Source organism: Labrus mixtus, chromosome 11 (assembly GCF_963584025.1).
Source record: "Labrus mixtus chromosome 11, fLabMix1.1, whole genome shotgun sequence".
Lineage (NCBI taxonomy): Eukaryota > Metazoa > Chordata > Actinopteri > Labriformes > Labridae > Labrus > Labrus mixtus.
The window spans coordinates 27,814,603-27,840,262 of NC_083622.1; the positions used below are offsets into that span (position 1 = coordinate 27,814,603).

General features: G+C 39.6%; 1 protein-coding gene and 1 long non-coding RNA gene across 2 annotated transcripts in view; one reads left to right on the top strand and one right to left on the bottom strand.

Annotated features, from left to right (window-relative positions):
• The window catches only part of plecb (plectin b), a 139,809-nt gene that overhangs the window by 81,810 nt on the left and 32,339 nt on the right, over positions 1 to 25,660 (bottom strand). The gene's annotated exons all lie outside the window — the stretch shown is intronic.
• On the top strand, positions 5,420 to 16,292 carry LOC132984355 (uncharacterized). Its single transcript, XR_009674914.1, has 3 exons — positions 5,420 to 5,778; positions 15,657 to 15,692; positions 16,093 to 16,292. It is a non-coding gene; the product is annotated as an uncharacterized LOC132984355 (long non-coding RNA).

A 25,660-nucleotide genomic window follows, 5' to 3' on the forward strand; every position in this document is an offset into this window, starting at 1 on the left:
GCTGTAAACTTGAATATGTCCCAGACGTCCTCAAAAGTAAAAGTGAGTATTTCAGATGAGCGGTCACTTTTTTTACAGCTGTCTTTTAACCCCCCCCCCCCCCCCCCCCCCGCCCCCGGGTCATTTGAACTCTGCCTCCAACACTTACCACCCACATCGCCGGCTACTGTGTGGGTCATACCTCACACATATTCACCGGTACAGTTTCCTGTTTCAGTAACATATGAATACTAGCTACCAACAAGCCCTGATGGTGTTTCTCATGTGAAGCCGACACTGTGTTAACCCCCCCCCCATGTATGACACTCCAGGAAATATCCTGTTCTAAAAAAAGGACCTGTCTAACTTTTGGTGCAGTTTTCAACAGCTGTCAGTCTCTAGGTGTTTATGGTGAAAAATGATGTCATGTTTTATGTGCATGTCCACTAAGTTAAAGGAGAGGATAATAACATTTTAGTAGGCCACTTTAGAGGTTTCATCAGTTTACATTATTTTTCCCAAATGCTTTTGTCTCCTTCTCGTGACTCCAACCGCCTTACAGTTTAATTGCCTCATACTATAAGACTAATGATAAAAGAAACAAGTCCAATAAAAGATAAATAAAAACCATCATTGATCAGTACACTTTATTAATCCTGTGAGGGGAAATTTTACACTGACATGCTACACACACACACACACACACACACACACACACAGGCTGAAATACACACACATGCACAAACACAATCCTATTGACATGCATTGATGGATGGATGTTGGGGGGGGGGGGGGGGGGGGGTATGGTGCGTTGTTAGGGGCAACTTGGCAATGCTCAGGAGGTGAACTGTCGCCTCTCCAGCTACCAGACCCGTTTTCAGATTTGGTCCACACCAGGACTTGAACTGGCAACCCTCCAGTACCCAACCCAAGTCCCTACAGACTGAGCCGCAGCCCCATTGGTCCAATTTAGAGCTGAACCTCATTGTCATATACCTTATAGATGAATGAGCCAAAGATTGTTTTTTAAAGTAAAACAGCATGTCAGAAGGATCTTCAAGGACAGAATCATTATAGCACTAAGCAGACATTCATCCAGGCAATTTAAACTCTGTTTTCCACTGATATGATTTATTTTTGGTGGTTTTCTCAAGATCTCAATTTATTAATTTAGTTGTCTCTGGAGAACAGCGCTGGTTTTCCCAAAATCTGAAGAAAACAACTAAAAAGAAAAAACAATTGTTATTATTAAAAATCTGATATTATACAATCAGATTTTCTCATGTTGTTTTGTAATGAGATGAAACTTGTGATTAGAAACCTAAACCTTCATCCACGGACTAAATGCAGAAACTACTTGACAGCCACTTGATGTAGAAGTTAACAAGTTTGCTTATGTCGATACTCACTCAAATGAAAACTGACGTGGGGACAACAGCTGCTGCTACAATAACACCACGTCCATGTTTTCAGCCTGTGAAGTTGTCAAATTAATGTCTGAACAGGATGTGACAGAGAGGAGCAGTCAGACTCTCCTCTGGAACATCATGGTCACATTTCCTGGATGGACAGTCTGCTGCTGGAATGTGAAGGATTACAATGTGTGAATCAAGGACAACATGATGGGGCTGGGAAGCATGATTTATTGACGGTCATGTCTGTCATTGCATCGCAGCATTCTCTGGTTCTTAAAGGGGAAATGGCTGTATCATTTATTAAAATGATTCTTATATTTTACTTATGTCAACTAGAACTGAGAGAATTCCTGCACAAATTCAAAGTCTTATACTCTCACCAAATCAGCCCACAGGGTAGACTAGCAACATTCTATCCAATCTTGAATAATTGAAACATTTTGGTTGTTTCTTATTTTACAACACTGTAAAATGAATTTCAATTTATTGTATACAGTTCCAATATTCATAAAAAATGTTGTCTCCACTTCAAAATAAGAGCAGCTCTAGACCGTACTCTTTCAATATAAACTCCTCAAAAAAGTTTGAAAACATTATTTCAGTTAATTACTTCTCCCCTTTAATGATACTAATTGGTGATGTTGTATATCATTGGAAAGCCTGATTAGTCACCTTTACCTTTAGTCATGCATTCGCAGAAAGAGCAACACAGCTAAGTGTGTGGGTAGAGCCCAAACTTTTATTGCCAAAATCCCCTGCACTGTTCTTCTGTTGGTAGATCGCGTTACATCGTTCAATGGAGGCAGTCTGATGGTGTATTGTTCAGGGTAAAAAAATTAATAAATTGGCAAAAGCCAGCTTGCAACATAATAATTTACATCACACTTTTTCAAAATGTTTTGTGTGTCTCACTCTGAAATGCATGTGAGTCTCTGCAAAGCCTCACCATGAGAGCAGCATTGAACAAGAGGGTAGAAGGAGAAGATGTTTTCCACAAATGTCTCTCAGATGGCACTCCAATATTTTTATCTTGGACAGATGAAAAATAAAAATTAACCAGATGAAATAACACCCTTATATATGTAATTCAATAATGTAAAATACAGGAAAGACATTCGGGTCACAGTGACCTGGAAATTTGACCCTCCTTTGAGATGGTGGTAATGCACCATGTGAAGATATTCCCTCACAGCTCCGGAGAAATTCCATTCATAAGAAAAACAATAGACCAGTAAAGGAATGTTTTACTTCAAAACAAAATGCCTCTATCCTTTTTTATTGTTATTCATAAAGGCTGAAGACAGAATGTCCAATAACTCTCAGTCCAAAGAGTCAGTCTTCAAAATGAAAGGATACACTTCCCATGATGCAACTCAGCAGTCTGTTTAATGACCATCTCTTGAAAGTTATTTAACTTCCTTAAATTCATATGTCCAAATGTAGGACTTAGAGAAATATCTGTTTGAAGTTTCCAGCATAATAAAGACAACCCTTAGTACAGCATCAGGAAAAATAACCCTGTGACTTCATCTGTCTGATGATCTACAGAACGATGATCTGAGGCTTTAAACATTATTTTACAGAATAAATAATACAATCTATGATGAGTGAAACAACCTTTGTAAATGATCAGAGTGTCAGAGTGTCAGTAGCAGATTGAACTTGAAGTGCTTGCGATGATATAGTCAGACACAATAATGAAATGTATCTGACATTGAGTGAGATTTAATACTTGAGGAACCGCTGCGTCTCCGTTGTTGCCCACTAGAGGACCGCAGACTTACCCTGTCCCTGAACAACCTTACCCACACTCCCTCAGTGAATACAGCCTCAGAAATGTGCCCTTGGCTTTTCCTCTCTGTTCTGCTGCAGTGTTGGGATTGGGAACACTGGTTACTGCCAGACAGACAAACATCCACCGGCCAAACTCTCAAGACAGAAACACACAGTGCTCCACTTCTTCTCGCTCTGTGGGGGGTCTTTGAATTGCGCTGTGGCCCTAATGGAAGCTCTATGGGAAAATTTCCCTGGGTAATCCCAGTGAGTGTGACAGCTAAGGGCTTCTGAGTGCGAGAAAAATCTCTCCTCTGTGAGCTCTCTGGAGAGTGAGCCACATGGCAGCATCACACTCAGCAGAGCACACAGAGGGTAATATACTGCTCAGGCTGCTGAAACAGGGACATGAACTGGGAAATTAGGGAGCCACGAGTGAAGATCAGACTGTAAATCTCTGCAGGGCTGTAAGGCCACAGTCAGCATCTGTTCACGACTGAGTTACAAACATATTGGTCAGGCGCTTAAAACAGTACTTGAAGGAAAAAAGACTCCCAACACTGTGGCTCCCAAAAATATCCCTGGTTGTTTAATCACTTAATGCATTTCAAAAACACACAATGTTTCGAGCTCTTCATCAGGTGCTGGAAGAGCCCAGTTAGTGATAGTAATGTCTCTGGGAGCTGCAGTGTTGCATGTCATCTTGCTTTGATAGTAGGTAAAAAAAAAAACTAAAATGTCATCAGTTGGCTAGAGGTTCAGAATCTCTGTAGGAACATTCATACATTTAATTAGGAGAAAAAGGCTTTTCAGCTACTTTTAAATGGGCCTTAAAGTGACAACAGAGGACGTTGAGTTACAGTCCTTCTGATGCTAAATCAATGAATAAAATCCACTTGAATGTCAGTGTGACTGTTTTCCTATTAAACCTTTGTTCCTGCGAGTGTCACCTCCTCTAGAGAAGTGCAAAACAAACAAACCTCTGACAGCTTTGTGAAAATCATATGTTTGGAGGACTGGCGTGAGGACAAACCTGTGGTCTTCCATACTTTGGTAAACACAATCATTACAAGCTTTAAAGTGTGCTGTGTTCTCTGCAAGCACCGACAGGAAAAAGCAAATAGATACAAAATATGGACGACACACTAATCCAGTGACAAACGAGGGGGAAAAAAAGTTCTTCAGGCACGGTGGAGAATTACTATTGCGGTTCAAATGCCAAAAGGTTTAGCCTCACAGGTATTACCAAAGACATACATACATATACTGTATAGGTCCAACACTGTTCCACTTGGAAATTGTTATTTCCCTGCATCTAAGGAATTCAAGAGAAAAAGAGTCCAATACAAAGTTGTCAAGTGTGCATGGTTGCTTCATCAAAGCCACAGTCTAAAAACTTCACGAGATTCCACAATTTGTGATTAAAAGAGAAAACCAATTAAATCCTCGTATCTGAGAAGCCTGAACCAGCAATTATTCTGAAACTTTTTCTAATACATTACTCCATTATTCATTCTGTCAGTGTAACGCTAAACAGAACAGTGGGAACCTTATACAAGTCCCCTTAGGCTAAACTCAGCTACAGTTCACAGCTGCTGGATGATCTACTGTAACTACTGGATTCTAATGCACGTTCAACTAATAGTGAAGTTACATTTGCAGCCATTTAAATCCCCATCTGACAGAGCGCAGACATCGGCATGATGATCAATGAAATGAAAGGGTGTCCACTGTCCAAATATTCCCTTTCACATTCTCAATACATTCATAATTAATTATACAGTATGCATAATGCAGCATGCTGTTTAATATCTATTAGAATTCAAGTGTGCATGCTTTAAGGTCATGATATTTATAACATGCGAATGGGAATTATTGTTAATTCTCTAGGGGGTTTAAATTAAGAATAAAGAAATAATGTTCAGAGCAAATTAACCAAATTCACCTATTTGTTTTAGGATTCATCAATAATAGAAATACCTGTTAAAAAGTAATTAAAAACGCCACCACATTGACGCAAAAAAAGTTGCTAATTCAATGCTGCCGTGAATGATTCCAGCTAACTGATTTGCAGCATGACCTTTGTCAAAACAAACAGACACTGAAGAGAATTCCAGCCGACAGTTTACCATCCTATGGTCTTCTTCTAAAGGGAATCAGAGATCATACAGACACCTGTAAAGAGTTTGGTGCTGCTTTGTAGTCTGACCCCATGTGCAGTCCCTCCCACTGCCCACAAACTCTCTCCCATGTCTGCTCTGCACTTGTATCACTTTACCTCCTGGCTGCATTACCTGTCTACTTTCTGTCCTTTCAGCTGCACCTTTATTCACTCACACAACGACGAGCACGGCTTACCTTTGCTCGAGCAGAAGGACTCCATGCTGATCATTTTCAGTGAAGTTCATGGAACTTAAAAGAGTTGCTGCTGCGACTTTATCCTGACAGCTTTCCTTCACAGCTAGCTCCCTCTCTTCTTTTTTGATCCCAGTGTGCCACGCCGGATCTTTGACTTTCTCTCACTATCAGTGCTCTCTTCTTCGCTCTCGCTTTCAAACACGTCACGCTGTGTAGATCAACAGAATGGGAGTCTCCCCCTCCTCCTTCACAGGTCAGAGCCGCCCTCCATAATAATACCTCTGCTCATGTCTGTGTGTGTGTGTGTGTGTGTGTGTGTGTGTGTGTGTGTGTGTGTGTGTGTGTGCGCGTATGACTGTGGAGTGTTTGAAAAAGAGCTAAGATTTCAGAGAAGAAACAAAGGAAAACAAGGGTGTTAAGTTGAAAAGGAACAAAGAACACGAGTGAAAAGGATCAAAATTAAATCCGGCACAAGCACTCGGAGTTCCCGCTGGAATGACAGACGAGATGCTGAATTCAATAATTACAGTCACATTAGGGTATTCATGAGGCTAAATGTACGATTTCCATGCAGCTCTTTGTGGGACAAAGGACGTGTTCTCCTTATGCCCTGAGATAGCGTGTCAAAAGCCTCTTTTCTTCTCAAAAGAAAAAAAAACTGTGTGACCATGAGACAGAGACAGAGAAGTCTTCTGAATGAAATTGCAGTGTTTGGATGGACTGGATCGGAGCCACACACTGTCGTCTCAGTGACATGGCTTTGTGCCAACATGTCTGAAGCCAGACGGAGAGCAGCATTGTGTAACACACTGTAAAGAGAGGGTGTGTGTGAGGTTAAAGAGGGTCAAAGTTATACATAGTGTATGTATGCAATCAGGCCGTCTAACTAGGTCTGCTAAAATGATCAGGCATAGAATACATTTTGAAGATGATGCAAGTAGACCGGACTAAAGCCTAAGCTTGGACAATGAATGATATCCTGCATGAAGTGTGAACAGCAGAAATGTATGTGATATAAAAGCTGTCCCGTCAAGCGGTTGTTTAACTGGGTGTGCTCTGTCTAAAGGGTTAATGATTAACAATTAACCACAAACATTAACCCGACGTGATATATTAAGAGTGCTAAGAAGGACAAGGCAACACAAGTGGACCTAAAGGTTTACTTGTAAAAAGATGAAGTCTTCTCTGAGTCTGATCTGTGGATATCTGTCCTCTGAAAGCTCAAAGTTAGTTAGGGCAGAGCACTGTTACATGAGATGACTCAACAGTACACAAGCCATCATGTTTTATGTACTTTAACATTATTTTATACAGTGTTGATTGTTCCATTTTATTTTCTTTGTTTGGAAATTGAAGCGCCTGACATCTACACCAATATCTGACATCTGCCAATAATGGGCTTCCATAATTAGCATCACGGATGCTGTACTTCTAACTTAAGAAACAATCACAGTTTACATCATCTTCAGTCATATACAGCTTATGAGTCAATAGGGCCTTTCTTAAGTTGAAGGTGTTTAGTTTGTTTCTCATCATCTTTACAAGCTGAAATCTTAGATCATCAAAAGCACCTTTATTAGTCATTCCTAGATCAAGGCTGGTTACCAAGGGCAACTGGGCATTTGCCATCAGAGCCCCTAAACTCAGGAAGTCCCTACCCGTAAAAATTAGGCTGGCAAACTCTGTTCCTATTTTTAAATCCTTGCTCAAAACAACATTTTTATAGGAAGGCCGATTTAACGATTGATTAGTAATTAATGTCCTGCTTTAACTAATTTCATCAATTTGTATAACTTACCAATGTTTTATTCTGTGTATTTTGTGAAGCACTTTTAATGTATGTTTTATTTGGTTTTATTATATTCATTCTGTAAAGCACTTTGTAACCTTGTTTAGATAAGTGCTATATAAATTATGTTATTATTATTATTATATCCTGAAAGTAATGCTTTCTTCATCCTCCAATAGCGGTTAGCAAATAGCTTTCAGATGCGCGACAGCCACCCTGGTGGTAGAACCACATTAAAACCAGGTGCCGGTAAAAATACTGGTAAAAAATATATATTTTTATGATTAGATTTAAGTCGTATTAAACCTTTTTCTTAAAATATAAATGAATGATCTCTGAATATTTGAAAATCATGAGCCCTTTTAATATTTCAATATTGTGCTTTCACCTCTGGAGCTGAAACAGACAATACGAGGAAGTGAAGAGTTCAGGCGAGACTGTTCCTTTCTCTTACAGTAGCTTCATGTTCACCATGAGGGAGACACTAAGTGAAATCACAGCTGTTGGGCTGTGGATCAGCTTAATACTGTCAGGTCTTTCCCCAGGGTGCCACTCTCACCAAAAATAGACCCCGAACAGAGAGGGGGAAACTTCCCATGATGCATTTCCTTGCAGGGATGCCGGGATCACTATGACACAGGAATGTCCTGAATTGTGTTTAAATTGATCATGTGTTTGTGGACAAGGGTGTGAAACCAGATGTGAAGGGAGCCTGTGGCAAACTGTGCTGACACACCAGGTTACCAGGAAAGAATTACAATGTGTAGGTTTGTAATACATTGAAAAAAGAAAGAATGTAGATGAAGGAGAATGGAGGACACCGTGTTGTTGTACCACAGCTGTAACATGCTAGAAAAACCCTGACACTCAATAAACAGTTCAGGAATTTGATGGGATTTTCATGTGGTGGGTTTCAAGGAAAAATAGGAGGAGAAGATGGAGGAGCTATTCTTCAGGACAACAATAACAAGAGCTACACAATCCATTGTCCTGTCCCGTCTCCTAAAATAGACCACACAGACCAGAGACCACACTGAAGCCGAGCAACGCCAACAATCTGATGATAATCAGAGTCTATTCCCTCCCACTAAAGACCTGTAAATATCTACCGGGTAAGACCTTCTGTTCAGCTCTGGGAGTTCAGCTTAGCAGAGATGAATTACTTTTCTATTCATGGTTTTAACCTCTGTCATCAGTGTTCTTATCTAAATACTGTTGAATTCAAAAGATTGAGTCCTTTTTAATGAATGCAGCTTATACATATCTGGGCTTTTTGAGGAGAGAAATTGAGGAGAGGGAGAGTGGGGAATGACACTTGGTAAACGAGCCACAGGCCCGACCCGAAACCAGGCCGTCCGCCTGGAGGACTATGCATCCGCACATGGGGCGCATGCACCAACCACTAGGCGCCTGGTGCCCCAACGGATCACTTTGTGTGCACCAAGATGTGATTCCATTTGACTGTTACAGTTTGTTAGTTTTTATTTTTAAAAGGGCAAATCTTTTTTATGAATGAAATACAAAAAAAATCTACTTGTAATGTTATTTTAGGGGTGTTTTTTTTTTATATATTCCTACAATAGCAATGGAACATGACTACTAAAGTTTTTCTTTATTCTAACCTTCCTCATCAGCATTTTTTTTGGCTGCAGGAGAAGTTGTTTTCTGTGAAAAAGATCTCAAAGCTTAGTCAGAGACAAGTTAGAGAACACAGCAGAGCATTCTGAGACAACTTTTTTTTACCTCAGGAATTGGTAGACCATTGCAAATACAAAATCACAAATCGATTCTCTATTTTGGGTGATGCTTTTATCCAAAGCAACTTACATCAGAGTAAGAACAACACAAGCAAGGATCTAGAAAAGAGGAAAATGTCAGGAAGTGCAAACGATCAGCTTTGAGTTTTGAGGTGCTGACAGTAATGTCGAAACCATCGTCATTACCATCATCTTCATCAATAATGTCGAAACCATCGTCATCATCATCAATAAGGTCGCAGGTATTCATTAAAGAGCTGGGTCTTTAGCTTTTTCTTAAAGGTGCAAAGGGACTCTGCAGATCGAATGGAGTTTGGAAGTTTGTTCCACCACCGGGGGGCGACAGAGGAGAAGAGTCTAGTCAGCGTCTTAGGCTTGAATAATAAGTGAAAGCAGTGTGTCAACATATGAGTCATATGTGTTCAGAAATGGGACGTAATTACCAGTAGTTTGAGTCATTTGTTGATCTTGAACCTTTTTTGATAAGATTTTCAATAAATAAACTCAGAGGATTGGTCAATGACTCACTTCCTGTCTGGACCAACAGATGGTTCAGGAAGCTGTTTGCTTCAAGCCAATCATGAGAAAAATCAAACACTGTATTATAATCTTTATATTTCAAGCCCATAGGGCCTTCTTCCCATCATTCCTCTAAGCACACAGCCGTAAAGCAGTAACTCTTTGTCAAACAATACAAATCATAACCGTCCACTTAACTTCTTATCTTACTCTCTTCCCAGCTTTAATATGAACCTCATTCCATTCCTCTGACATGCAGCTTCTGTCAAACATTGCTGTTGCCTTTTTGGGCTTTTTTGGCAGCTGGTTGTCTCTGCTCAAAGACTAAATGTTTGTGGACAGAGGAACTTTTTTTTTTTTTCGTTCAGAACTGGAGCCAACTGATAAGAGCACAAGTCGCAAAGCTGCAACATCATCAGTTCAGTTCTGACCTTTGTTGTAGCTTAGACCCTCTTCTTTGTCTCCAGTGTCCCAAACAATTCTTCATTAAGACAAAAACAAAGACAAAAATAACGTGCATTTACTCAAGAACTCGACCTAAACTTCTATACCACCTTTGCCCTGCTACCCATCAAGAGTGCAAAGGGAATCATGGTACTTTTTACTTTTACTGTGCTGTTGAACCTCACTATATTAACACAATATGGTCATAAATACATCATGTTATCCTTTTGCTAAACAAGACTATATTAAGTAGTCATTCAAATCAGCCGCATTTTTTGTTTAAGTTTTTTTGTAACTGTGAATCCAAGTACAATAAAACAATCCAATACATAGAGTAAGCCTAGCCTGCTAGTTGATTAGTCATTTTTAAGTCATACTTCTGGCAGTGCAAACCATGAACATTGGAATTAGATTTATCAGAAGCTTCCTTGTTGCTGCTCAGATTGTTGGACACACATGTTAAATGGGTGATGTGGCCTCATCTAATCCATCCATATGCAAACTATTCAAATAATTGATCAAAGTAAGCATATTCTATAACTAGCTTTAGAATCCCACTGTTATGTTTAACTGTGTTAGTGTCATGCATGATTCAAACAACAGAAATGTTGAACTGTATATGTGTGTGTGACTAGTTTCCATGCCAGTATGTTAAAACTTTTCACTTAACTTTTGCAAAAATGGAACAAACTGAAATGAATAAATCAGTTAGCCTTATCATGGTTAGCATTTTTAGCATGCTAATGTGAAAATATAGCTCAAAGAACTGCAAAAGTACAGATTTAAGGCTAGCATGTTTGTAGACTATTAGATTTGCTTACAGTTATAGAATAAACAATTAGTCTAACATATAAAATAGATAAAGAGAAAACTATGAAAATTAAATTTACTCACTTATAATCCCATGCTTTGGGAATTTAACACACAGATGTTACTAAATGTGAGTTTCCTGAGGTTAAAACCAGGATCAGTTCCTGATGATGACTAGATGGAAAATACCTGAAGGGTAAGAAAATCAAAGGGCAGAAGACAAACATGTGGTCACATAAATGCCTCACACATTGGTCATGCTGGAGTGAAGTGTCACATTGCAATGTAAACACACAGAGTACGTAGTGCCTCTCACTCCGTTGTTAAATGAGTATTCATTCATCTTTATCCCGCTCTGTGGCGCCTCCTCATGCCCCATAGCTAACACAATCCTGACACGGCCCTGAATCCTTACAGTGTTCTCTGTAATCAGCAAACTGGTGATAAAGTGAGCCGCCAGTTTGTCACTAGCTCACCGTTCACATGAATGCACCATGACGGCAGAGTGGGGCGACACTTCAAAGAGCGACTGTCCCGCAAAGACCTGTAAATACTGACACAACAAACTGTGATTATGGGAAAATCCTACACATTGAGTGCTACCAAATATCATACATATGTTTTTCTTTTTGGTTTTGAAGGGGCAGAGGGGCGGAAAGGGTAAAATCCAAAGAAGCAGAAGTATAGCCAATCTAACAATAAGACGACATATCCAACTCTTACAAACTTGAGGCAAACAAACAAGAGGAAGGCTGGAAAACATCCCACTACGGGAGCTTACTTTCCCTTCTTCCACTGCAGAGTCCTGGCCTATCCCTGTATACCATACCTCACATATGACATGACAAAACAGGACAACATGCCACCTTTGCCATTGACTGTTCCACTCAGGAACAGAGGGGCAGTAAAATGTGACAGAAGGAAACTGCATCTACGCAAGAGTGGTCTAAAAGTAGGAAAAGGGGATTCAGTCTGTCAGGCAGGTCAATGGTATGAATTCTTTGGCTGTGGCCCAGGTCAGGGAATTCCCTCCGAATTCGTAAAAGTGTTTGTACAAAACATCCTGACTGACTGTATATGTGTGTTTGACTGAATATTGGGACAACAGAGCAGCCCATGTTTTCACAAAGTTAAAAGGAAAGGCAGTGGGATATTTGTTCATGCCTTCAAATTCTTGTGATTTCCATGCAGGATTATAGTAAAATAAACGTTTCATCTCAGAACAGATGTCATTGGCTTATACTGTAGTTTTTAAGCGTTCCCAACAGAAGTCAGACTTAAACATTCAATAGTTTTCCAAACAAGCTGGAATGCAATGCAAACACATTTACAATCCTTGGGAGATTTCCTGCATAATAAAAAGTGATTTCCTTTAGACAATAGTGGAGAGGAGGTTGGAGGCTTGTGAAGGTCTCGTTCTTCACTGCATCACACTCCTCAGAGGGATAGTGGGCAGTAAATACACTGTTTCAAGGCTTTAATCATGATGACTATTTCTCAACATAGAACTCTTTATTGCTATTGGTAATATTTAGTTTGTATAGTTTTCTTTCTTTTCTCTGTTCGCTAATATAAAGTTATTTTAAAGCTTGTTTCTTACATCATTTGAAACCAAGAAGCACATACAATGCCCCTGTTTTGTATGAAACATGATGTATGACAAAAGTGTAGCATTAATATCTTTTATTTCTTAAAGTTGGATTTTTTTTGCTTTTTAAATACCAAAGGGGAAACCTTGATAATCAATAAAAGTAAAAAATAAAAATAAATAAATAAATCACAGTACTTACTACCTTTTCTCAAAACTAACTTGCATCATACAAGTTATATATGATGTTCCTCAAGAGTAGATATTATTTCCGAAGGGGGGTACATTGTCACTTTTACTGTATGATGGACTTCAATAAAGATAAAGATAAACTTTATTGATCCCCCATGGGGGAAATTTTTGCATTACAGCAGCAAGAAAACAGGAAACAGGAATATAATTATTAAAAATAAAAATAGAAGTTAAAAAATCAAACATATTTACATCAGTTAAATAAAAAAAAATACAATAATAGAATATTACACGGTATCTACACTTCCACTTGTGGAAAGAGATACAATAATACACCACAATACAATACACCACCTACTCTTGACAGATCTCTTTCTGAATTAAAGTTAACCCCATCTCCTCGTGTGAGAGAAGAGAGATGGCTGCACAATGGCTGCATTCTTCCCGCCCAGCTACAAAAGCTAACTGTAAAACCATACATGGGGTACATCGGATGCTAACAGTTAGCAAAGGCTCACTTGCAGAATGCACCACAGTAGCTGTCGCTGACATGTATAAACCATGGAGGGATTATAAAAGGCTGCAGATCTTCTCACAGGAAGTGCAACTGAGGCTGAAATCAATCTGAGGAGTAGACACAGAGAGGCAGAGGTGGAGAGAGAGCGACCACTGGAGAGATCACATTAATCACACACAACACATGTGGCAGCTTCCTGGAATCAGGCATTACCAGTGAAGCTACACATGGATAGGCCTGTGCTCTGTAACAGTATCACACAGTGTTCTCAGTATCTAGACACTGCAGAAATAAAAGATGTGATGAATCAGGGTCTAAAAGTGTGTGTGTGTGTGTGTGTGTGTGCGTGTGTGTGTGTGTGTGTGTGTGTGTGTGTGGGGGGGGGGGGGGGGGGGGGGGGGTTGGGTTTTCGTCATAAATCACACAAGCTCCTTGTCCAACTTTTGCACAGTGGTGAGATCCAATAAACAGTTTCCTATTAGTGTGAGTGTGTGAAGACTCACACTCAGTGTCTATACGGAGAACCGAAGCGTCAGACAGTTGCAAAGCTGCAATTATAATGATTTATTCTGGGATGCTGATGAACCTGAGGGACCGAGAAACGCTAGCTTAATGCATTACATCATCTCTGGTGTTTGCACCGGAAAACGCTATCTGTCTCGAGTCAGGTAATGAATTAAGTCTGCGATTCAGAATCAGAGTTATGCCTCAGCGCACCTTCAAAACAAAGACAGTGAGCGTTAAGACATGGGGCTGTGCGGTAAGCCATCACAGTGTTCATCTATAAGCAGGAAATCAATGAGCTCCAAACCGTCACCTTTATTTCATCCTGACAGCAACCACCATCATATCCACCTCCAACACTAAGAGACGGGGCGTGGTGGCATCACAATGATCTGTATACATTTTTTGTGCATCTTTTTCTTTGAGTCTTATACCTCCTTAAAAAATTATACAATACTAGTTAACATCAAACATTATTGTTACCTGTTTCAATACACCATAAAAAAGTCCTAGGCACCCACCATTGAGTCATTTATTTGTTTTTAATTTCTAAATATTGGAAGCAAACTCCTGCATACTGTCTAAATTGCAATACTACATCAGCCACCAATAATGTTAATAAGTAGTTTGATGTCTTCATAGGACTCTTGCTCTGGTCTGAGGACTGTGCTGTACAGACTTGAATGCACTTTGATGCACTCTTAAGTGTTTTACAAAAAGATATATTTTATTTTTTTCATTTGACATGCTTTATTAATCCTTGAGGGGAAAATCTGTTTTTACACTCTGTTATTAAGACATGTTTCTCACATATAGACACATAGGGCCACATAGGGGTTCAGTGCCTTGCTCAAGGGCACATAGGCAGTAATCGGGAAGTGACCTGGCACCTCAGCATGATGAAGATACAAATACAACTGTCTGTTTCAAGGCTTTTAACTCACTATGAAAATAAACCAACACACTAACTTATCTCTAACTTAAAACTCTCTATGGTCATCTTTAGCATACATGTGAGTGTAATGATACAAAGAGTCCTTTGTGGTTTCTAGTAGTGATCTAATTTGAGGGTTTTCTGTTAGAGGACAGAAACCGGAGCAACACATGCACCTAACTTGTTCTGGGAGGTAAAACCTGACAGGTCACATGTTTCCTACATGTATGTGTAACTATGGAAACAACTGAAACAAAGAAGAATGTGTGCTGAAAAAAAGTGAATACATTCCGTACATGCCCGGTTTTCATGAGGGTTGAAAATCTCATTGATCTCACCCCTCACAGTGACAAAGATTTACAGATGAGTGACTTGATGACTACTATTTCTCTGCTAATTTTAGTTTTAGAGGCAAAATGTTCCAACTTTGCATGCATGTGTTTGCATTGCAAATGTGAGGTCTGAGAGGATGTCACTGAGATACCAGCGTGCTTCCCTCCGTCAGTATCAGTCTGTTTGCACTGGCAAATACAGTGACACACTTCTTTTCTGTGTCAAAAGCACAAAGCAAACAAACAGAAGACAAGCCCACTGATCAATGTTGTTTTTTAAGTTCAACTACTATTGTGAAGGCTGAGTTGAAAGTGTCTGAGCCAGGGGATATTCTGAGCTTCCGCTGCTTCCCAAACAATGGCTGTGTGGGACACCCCTCCCTGTCTGTCTTCCTAAAAGGACGCACAATAACACAATACAGCATGCCTAATCCTTTGCTTCTTTACAAAAACCCACATCTTAATTCTGGAAAAACTAAATAAGAATAATGAAATACCTTTGAGAGAAGTAATCTCATTTTGGATAGACCTGAAGGTGTCCATAGTCATTTTGTGGCCTCCTTGTGAAGATTGAAGATGATGAATGATGTGAATGTTGAAGCTTCAAAAGTCTGGCACCCTTCCTGTTCAGCTGGACTGATGCCTTGTCTGCGTATATTCCTGTATTTGATGTGTGAGTCCCTTCTGTCTCTCTTTGGTCACTTTTCTCCTCTCTCTCTCTCGCTCTCTCTCTCTCTCTTTACAGGTCTGCTGACCGGGACGCTACTCTGTTTTGGTTCTTGTACGTACACCATGTGCACACACACACACACAAACACACACACACACACACACACACACACACAAATTCACTTACTCAGTCACTCACACCCACAAACATTTTATGTAGGAATCTACACGGTGCAAGGCTCCTCCCTTATCCCCTCCTTCTCCTTCCTCTACCTCCTCTTTTACCTCAAACTGGCTTTTCAGTCAGTCTCTTCAACACAGACCCATAGCCAGTCAAACAGCTTTACAATAAAACAGCCAATCAGTATAAAGACGAGATTATCACCATACTCATGAGGATGATGTAAGGAGGTCATGTTTGTATTATTAATTTGCCAAAAGATGTGTAAATAAAAAACGTTAGTGTGTGTGTGTGTGTGTGTGTGTGTGTGTGTGTGTATATATTCATGCAGAGTATCCCAGTGCCACACCCAGATTCCTGCAGTAGTTCCAGGATGAGCCTGATGCTTTGACCACAAACATATAGGAGATATATCTACTCCCTCTCTCTAATTCTTATCCAAACAAGCTAAGGGCTAATTAAACATTCACCAGCTCATAGCATCTTACCTCATAACTGTTAGCAGTACTTTTTTTTTTTTTTTTGCCTCAAGAGTTATATTTAGCTGTTTTTACTGCCTTACACAGATGACTTTATTTCCATTTTTTTTTTTTTTTCTTGAACGTGTTTTATTTTGAAAGGACAAAGGTAAAGGAAGTTCAGTTTTGGTCGCCTAAGAAGCCAAAGTAGAGTTCAAACAAAGGGGCTTGCTGATCACAAAGTCAAGTGTTAACACTTTTCTTAATATAGCTCACATTAGCATTGGATGTATAGCCTAGCTTCAGTGCCGGCACCAGTCTGGGTGCAGATATGATTGTTGTTGACAAAATTGATATTCAAATCTTATTTTATTTTGATTGATCAAGGATGGAGAAGTGACAATGACAAGTGCTGATGTGCTCCGATGTCTAACTATTTTCAATGACAGCCTTGTGAGCACAGCAACAAAAGACAAATGCCTTTATGTTGTAAGCGGGAAAAAAACATTGATCATGGACACAGGCTGTAAAAGCTCAATGTACAGTCAAAGTACATGTGTTGAAACCCAAACCATTCAAACTGACACTAACTAACTTTTAATTGTAAACTAATGGATCTATAATTTGTGTTATATCCCAAAGTGTGCACACTCTAAGCAGAGGGCTTCAAACCAGCTTTTAAGAGCTGCCACTGAATTTCAAGAAAACTGAAGAAAATATTTTAATACAACTGTTGCAACATTCCTCAGCAGGAGCAGCAGCTTTGGAAAGGTTATAGGCATTTCAAACATGTTTAATAAAAGACCAATAGAAATCAGAAAGTGCAATATCCATATATAGTAAACACTGTTTTATTTTATTTTGATTCAATCATGGACCAGCAGAAAGGGGAGTGTACAGTTTCATCTCTACAGGTATGTGTCCAATCTCAGTCAGCCTTCAGGCCCCTTGAACTGGTAATAAAAAAGTGATTCAGTTCATACCTATTGTTATGTCTTGGTAAAGTCTCTAATCTCTTTGTGTTTTAACAGATATTGTAGGACTAGCAAGCAAAAAACCCTGATGTGAGCAGTTTAGCTAGTCCTACTCAATAAACTATGTTTTAAAAATGACGGCCTGAAGCCTCACGCTTATAGTTAAAACACTGATTGTACCCAGAGGCATTAACCACAGTGAAAGTCAATGATACAAGCAAACCACATCAAAATCTCACAAAGTAAAGAATAGCAAATCAAGCCATCCTCTCATAATCAGTTAGCTTCTGTATCAGCTCAAACAGCAGGCGGCCTTGCTGCAAAGCTCTGTGTTTCAGCTCCCACATGGCCTCTTGTACTTAATAAAGGACGTCTGGAGGAAATGACTGGCACATTTTTGGCAGCAGAGAAAATGGAAGTCTTGCTGTTCTGCACAGTCAAGGAGAATTCAATTGTGTGTCTATGTATGTGTGTGTGTGTGTGTGTGTGTGTGTGTGTGTGTGTGTGTGTGTGTGTGTGTGTGTGTGTGTGTGTTCAAAATTGCACAGCTTGTGAAAGTGGCTGTGGCAGCTGTCTCTGAGTACTACTTGAGATTGTTTTTTTGTTTTTTTTTACCTGACTTATACAACAGCAACACAAATACACATACAAGCATGTAAACGTACACATCAGCCCAGCTGTGTGATTTCTGTGTGTTGAAGTGTGTGACTGCTTGCTTTGGCTGACATCAGTAGTCCTGCACATGTTTCTCTTCCCATGCCTTGCTATTGTTCCCGTGATAATCCTCCTTCAAAACAGACAGGCTACGAACAAAAAGGAAGTGTACACTTGAGAAGTAATTACACACTTAAGATAATGAGGTAATGGGTTTCCCATGGAAGAAATGGCCCCTGTGTAATATGTTTTATATGTAGATATATTGTTTTTCTTTAATGACCATTATGTAAGATATCTACTGAATTAAATCATGAAATGACCTAACTATATGATCTGACAACAACTAAGTTTGATCTGTTATTTTGAAAAATCTGGGACAGGTGACAAGAAAATTTCAATAGATTATTGTTCCTCATGTCCCTGACTATAGTCCTGAGAATCGATTCCGGTCCGTTATTGTCTGTCTGTTTAGACCAGAGAAGGTTTAGCGTTTTTAAGGCTTCCCCACAAGGCCGTTTTGGACACCCTTTGGTTTGTCAGATATGAGACCAGTTATCAGGGCAAACCAACAGGTGTTGCAGCGATGGAAGCTGGCAAGCCAACTGGTTCAGATATACAGTATATGATTGTACCTGATGAAAAAGCCTCAGCATTTTCTTGAATAAAGCTCCACGTCCGAAATCATGGTGAACCAAAAAATATATATATTGGAGATGCTTTTGAAAAACACAGAGAGGTCAGAATGCGGAGCGGCTTCAAGGTCGATGTGGAGCTGGTTAAACACTGAAGCTTCAGAGTCCCCGACATGGCAAACAGCAGGCACGTTGACTCTAGGGAGCAGGGAGCAGGGGGCAGGGGGAGACAGCTCTCCCCAATGTTATGAGTTTTGACTGCAGTACCCATTTTAAACACTAGGTGTCAGAGTTACATATTGGTCCTTTGACATACCAAGTATTAATAATCCTAAAAATTCTAATAAAATATGAATTGGCGCAGCAGATAGACATCATCATATAGAAAGACTTCTCTCAGCACCCCCAACTGAGACTGACTTCCAGCATCACTGACCCTGGTTCAAACCAGTAAACAGTTAGCTTAGCATTGCAAAGTACACGTCTGTGAAAAACCAAAGCATATCCATTTGCAAGCTGGAGGGCTCAGCTAATGAGCCCTTTAGTCACAATGCAAATCACAGTCAGCAAGTTATCTCCTAAAAGGAAGAAACTAGTCTTTAATCAAATTGGGAAATGGGCAATTTGTGTTCACTACGCAGAAATGACTTGTGGGTTTTTTTCAGTATTTAACTGATTCTTCTGTGCTGCTGACATTTGCAAACAAGACACACATTAATTTATCGCCTGCAGCTGGATAATAAATCGTGCATAATGTCTCTAATTGCAGGCATAAATGAATCAGTTGGAGGCTAGAAAAAATGTAATAGAGATTTCTTGAGTTAACCAGAACATGTAACTATGTGTGATGTAGATAACTTAGATTTATTCTATTTTTTTTGTTGCAGATGACAATATGTTAAAAGCCTGAAGAAAATGTAGAGAAATGTAAATATATATTCTTCAGGAATACCTGATATGGTTTTGATGAAATTACCTTATTGAAACACTTCTACATAAGGTTGATATTAAAAAAAACAAAATCTCTGATCTGTTTTTGACTTTGTGCTGTGCTTGACAATTGGATTTAGTGCAAACCGACACTGTCCTTTATTACTGTTTCAAATATTTGCTGCGATGTTAAACAAAGCACAAGTCTGCAGATGCTCACATGATTACATACTGCAACAAACACAGATAACAATGTCAAACACAAACTCTTCAGCGGCTCAAGGTCACAGGGATGAATCGTTCATTCCACTAGCACGATTTCATAACTGGGTCTGGAGGAATGAGAGTTATGAGGAGCAGGCCTTTTGTCATGCTAACCCAGGATAAGTTATTTGCCTCTGTCCAGTGCAGACTCATAGCAGGGTCCTGCCAACCTACACAGGAGTTTATAAGCAGCCAGACAGCCTGTAAAAGGCTGAGGTTTATTTGTTAAGGCTTGCTATGGGAATCTCTTCTAAACCTCTCACCAACAGTCAAAGGCCGAAAGATTACTGCTGCTAGAATACTGCCTGGTATTTTCTTCATTACCTTTTACAGAAGTGTCAGAAAGAATGAGCTAAGTCTGTGTGTGAAGTGAGTTTTATGACATGATGAGCTATATTTATCGAGAAAAATAAGTAACCCTGTTTTTCTTTTTCAGATTATTTTCTGGGCTCGTTGGCCTGAAGTAGATAGGACAGATATATAGAGAGACAGAAAATGTAGTAAAAGGAATAGTGAGGGACAATGTGACCAATGTGGCTGTATATGCAGTCTCAGTCTACCTTTCAGGCGGATGAGTTGTCAAATGTACCCCCGCACAGTTTGTGCCGATAGAGATATGAGCTAGTCAGACCTATTTGTTTTTTTTAACCAGGCTGTAAACATGTTCATTTCTGCTGTAAAAATGTTTTGAATGGGGTGTGTGTGTGACTTCCTGTGCTTCTACAGACAGCGTCAAGCGGACACCTGACAAAATGCAGGGCTTTGCACTTTCACTTCAGTTTCATTTTTCAACACTGGAGGTTAATCGCGTACATTTAGCTTGTCAAGTGACATGACGTGTGGTCTAGCCCATAGTTTTAAGACATTTCACTGATAACCAGTTGATGGAGATTTAGAGAAACTGCAACACAACAAAGAAGCAGTAAAGATGAAAACTGATTTTAAACAAAATGTATGTAAACAAGTAAGGTTTAAAATTCTTTAAAACATTATTCTGGTGCAATATGATATATTTCATATACTGTAGATGTGCAGTTAAAAGCTCAACTGACAGTAATGATGCTGACAGACACAAACAGACAAAATCATTAAATGCTTCTGAAAGGCAGAAATACAGTATAAGTATTTAAAGACTACACAGAATAGAGCATTAAAGTAATTAATTTTTCTACAGTTTGAACTTTGTTGAATTGAATTTTGTTGGTTATTTGCTGAAATCTTGTAAAATAGAATGGAGTCAAACATTCAGCGATGGCAACGTTTTGCATTGTTTTCATGCACAGCAACTTTTTAATATGGCTAAATAACTACCATATAGAAAGCTTCCTATTCTTGCTTGCCACTTTAGCCTGTCATAATGCTGTTAAATATCCACAGCTGATCAGTGTCTACTGATGCCTGTATGCCTTGTGCTTCTGGGAAAATTAAATGAGAAAAACTGGCAAAAAAAAAACAGCCAAAGTAATAACACATTTTGAGGTATTAATGTACCTACACAAACCCCTCTATTTGATACTCTTCACCTAGGAGCGTTTTATAAATCTGCTGGCTCCCTGCCCCTCTGCTCCGTCTGCATCAGACTGGTAGCCCTGCTGTGGATCCCAGACAAAACATTCCTTCTGTCTGAGGTCACCCAGCCACTCAAATCTCCGGCCCAATGTACCGGCTTAGAGCCCCGGGCGGCAGTCAGCAGGAGATCTGCCTCGCCACCGAGAGAGACAGTCTCTGTGCTCGCCTGCCATAAAATGGTTAAGCCAATGGACTGAATGCAACAGATTATTGACTGTCAAACAGGGATGTGGTGTTCTGTGAGGGGAAAGAATGACTAGATGGAGTCAGATCAAAGTATTTTTTTAAACATGTCAGGGAATTCACAGATTGCAATTTCATGTTTTAGCTTGTATCAAATTTGAATTAAAAGCATCCCAAAAACAATTTCTGTTGGGTTTTATTTATTTTATTTATTTATTTATTTAATTATTTTCAAATGTGTGTTCCATATGTAAACAAAGCTTCAAGAAAAATAACCTAACATTATGCAGGCTAACATCATGCAGCTGTTAACACCTTAACACAAAGCTCATGTTCCCATCATACTGGCATACTCAAGTCAGGCAAGGAATTCTGGGAATTGAGACGGAGGGGAAACAACATCGTCAGAGCAAATGACCCCTGCCTGTTTCCTCCCATGCTCCACCCTTGCAGATTTAAAAACCAGGTCCCATGGGGGCTTTTAAGTAGTGTGAGGTCACTCCCTTTCAGATCCTCCCGTTTGGATATTCGGATAAAATGATGACGCTGAGTTGGACCCTGGAAGGTTTTGCTCCAAGTCACACACTATTTGCAGAAGGCAGAAACAGAGGGCGTGATTAAGATGTTTCAGCGGTGGACAAGAAGCAACCAGGGGCCATGAAGGTCCCCCCACCCACACTCTGTGACTCATATAGGCTTGAACTCAGAATCATCTGGAGAGATGCTGTCATTAAAGCTTTATTTAGACTCAAGCATCAGCTACTGAAGAAGGAGGCTAATCCAGGCTTTGATTGAAGATGATGTGAGAATTCCCCTCACCTGCTATGAATATGAAAGTTTTTGATATCAGCTTCCTTCCTGGAAATCAGGTCAAAGACTGACTTCCTTAAAAGTCCATTTCTCTGCTCCATTCACTGTCAGGTGTGTTGTCATGAGGACAATGATCCACTAGGGGCTGTGCTTACCCTGTAAAGTCGAGATGAGCTCAACCAGCACGAGGAGAAGAAAGAAGATCTGACAGCAAACAAAATATTATGATCCTTAAGGTGCTACCATGATAGATCATGAATAAGATATGAAAAATAAATGTTTCAAAAGTCTTGTTCAAATTGCTTCTCTCATAAGAGCACTTTAAATGTCAGCGTACAGTAATGGAATACTAAGAGAGGGAAACTCATCAATTATGTAGTGTACACTTAGTAATACGCATACTTAATAAATGGGACACATTCCCTCTGCTATGTGCCTTCAGCAGGGAGAGACAGAACCCTCTGGGGCCAAGGAAGCTGGATGCTCACACAAGACTGGAAACAGTTTCTTTGCCAAGCGATGCCTCCCATGGGCCTTCAGGGAAAGCACATGGAGCTGGCAGGGTGTGTGTGTGTGTTTTAAACAAACCCAGCAGTAGGGTGGAAAAGTGTAACACTGCTATGGGCTCTCATCACCTGTCAAACCAGTCAGGGTTTTTTGCTGGTGGAGCAACACCCACAGCTGCTTAGCTACTGTTGTAGGCACAACAGAGAAGATGTCACACTTAAAGCGAGGCAGACCGTGAAACCTGTCAAAATGTTTCTGGTAGGAGAATCAATGTGTGAAAACCAAAGTCCTTTAATTGTCAGAGATGAATTAATACAGTAATTTTTCAAACAAAACCGGTCAGAATTTCTTCATTCCAGTTCCTCAAAATGTAGATTTGTCTTCATTAATTATGTGACACAGAATAAGAAAAATGTGGGTTTTTGACGGTTATTAAGATCATCAGGGTGCCATGTTCCACCATGCAGTTTTAGAAGGTTTAGGATCAAATAAATATCATAAAGAAGAAAATAAACAGCAATGCTGACAATAATTGTTAGGCCTATTTTGTTAAAGACAATAGAGGCTCAAGAAAATGTGAAAAATAAGATAAGTTAAGTATATGATATGATATATGATAAGTTAAAGAATATAGCAGGAGAGGGGACTTTCTCTCTGTCATTGCACTTGGCTAATTACACAGGGCAAGGGTCTGCTATCCCTCCATGGTTGCTAGGAAAAACAAACCGTTACTATGAGGAGCAAGGGGTTGCTAAGGACACAGCTCTAATGACAGACTTTGTAGTAAGAACTGTAACTATCAATCCTCAGAAAGAAATCTGGATAATTTGTTAGTTTCTTAATGGTGAAAGACAAAAAACTGAACGCTATGGCAGAGATACTGAACATGGCACCTGATCTAAATATGTAATGGAACGTGGCACGGGATACAGAGGTGTCTGTAAGGATGATGAGTGGAAAAGAAAATGTCACCAGTCTATGAGATGACGAGGCAGAAAACTCAAACAAGTGCTGCACTGACTCGTGAACTGTTCACCTTGTCTCACTTCAGCATCAGTTTAATCAGAGTTATAAAGGCTAGCTTAGTTAAATCCAAGAAGGCTAAAGAATGAACAGCTGGTAATTAACTTTAGAAAAATCGATCAAATAATTTCCGATAAGATGTTGTGTAAAAATCACTGATTTCTTAAGTTAGTAGCTGTGTAAAAAGCGGGCTGTCCCTAATGTAACCATACATCTTTGAAAAGTGTGGATTTAAGCATCATGTCGTTGAATTGGCAGAAACACTTTTGGAAGAACAACTTACTGTAAAACCTGAGACCCAGAGTGAAAGCAGGGCTCCCCTCTCACCTTACACATGTTGCTTCATCCTAAACTAACCCTGAGCATGAAATCAACCACATACCAGATCAATGCTAAGAGAAAGAAAGTCTGACACCCGTCCTCTCTTTCAAACAAATCTTCTTCCTTCTCCTGAAGTTCTGCTTTTAATCTCTTATTTGCCTCTGTGTCTCTGCTTCCTGTCATCCGTCTCTCCCACAGTCTCTGAGTGCCTCATCATCTTTTTCTGTCTCTGCTATGCGTGACGGGACTTTCTGCAGCAGGCGCCGCTCTGGCTACTAACGGCTATGCTCAGCTCCAAGGATTGGTGCTGGATCTGCCTGGGACTCCTACATGTCTGACAGATTTACATCGATTCTTAAATCCTAAAGTTGACACCGATGTGTCCGTATCTATTAAAACACTGGCTCTTATATAATATTCTAAAATATTTAGAACAAAACAGCTTTCTGATTCTTAGTCTAGACTCCTGTATAATAACATTTGATCCATGCAGTCAAAAAAAATGTACAAAATCTGAAAGAAGCCATTGATTGAATTTCTTTTTTTATTCAATTTTGAAGAAGGACAACAGGAAGTCAGGCAGCTAGGCAACAAGAAGCCACAGAAACATATTCTCTCCTGGGTCAGACGGCAAATGACTTGAATGTATCATGAGGCCAAAAACTAGACATGATTGGATGAAGATTTAAGAGACTTTTTGTGTATGCTTTTACTTCCAGAGAAAGTGTGGGACACCATCCTTTACTGTATGTTGGGATCCACTTCTATACGAGTCTCACTGCATTTGTGTCTTAAAGTAATTTGACATTAAACAACCAATGCTCTTATTATTATTATGGAAACTTCAGCATTTTGCTTTTGAATCAATGAATAGAAAAAAACAATTCTGAAGGTAAGGCTGTTAGCTTCAAATGCTAGGGATGCATAGATGAATCGGTGGAACATAAATCGATATCCTGCCTGTTTACAGACATCGGCCCATTGGCAAACAATGCGTTACCTACAGTATATGAGTAGCTGATGTAAATCTGTTGTTTTGCATCATTTTAAGGCTAACAAGCTAGTGTTGTTTGTTGGACAGAAGAAGTCCCCTAGTTGGACAAACACTGACTTGTTTTCATGGTCAAACGTGAAAACAAGTGTCCACAGTTGTAGAAGTCTTACACTGTGACTGAGACAAATCAGCATCATACCGTATGTACCACTAGTTCCTGCAACACGTTAAGAAGGGACCACTTACACAATTTAAATAAATCCAATCACAAAGGTATCAGTATCAGCCCGGACAATTGCTGCATCTCTAACAAACGCCTCCACTGATGATATCTTGTCACATATTTGTTCTGAGTTTATCTTTTCATAAAAGAGACAATCCAATGTAGCTATACAGGAGCTGGATAATGACTTCTAAACGCATGAGTAAGGATGTTAGCTTAACATTATTCTGTCTCTGTTTCATATATTTCTCGCTTCCTTTTCCTTTTCTGTAGAGCATTCAGTAAACTTTAGGACTTCCATTTGCCTAAATGTAATGTAACTAAGATACAAAAAACAATGGTAGTAGCATTTTA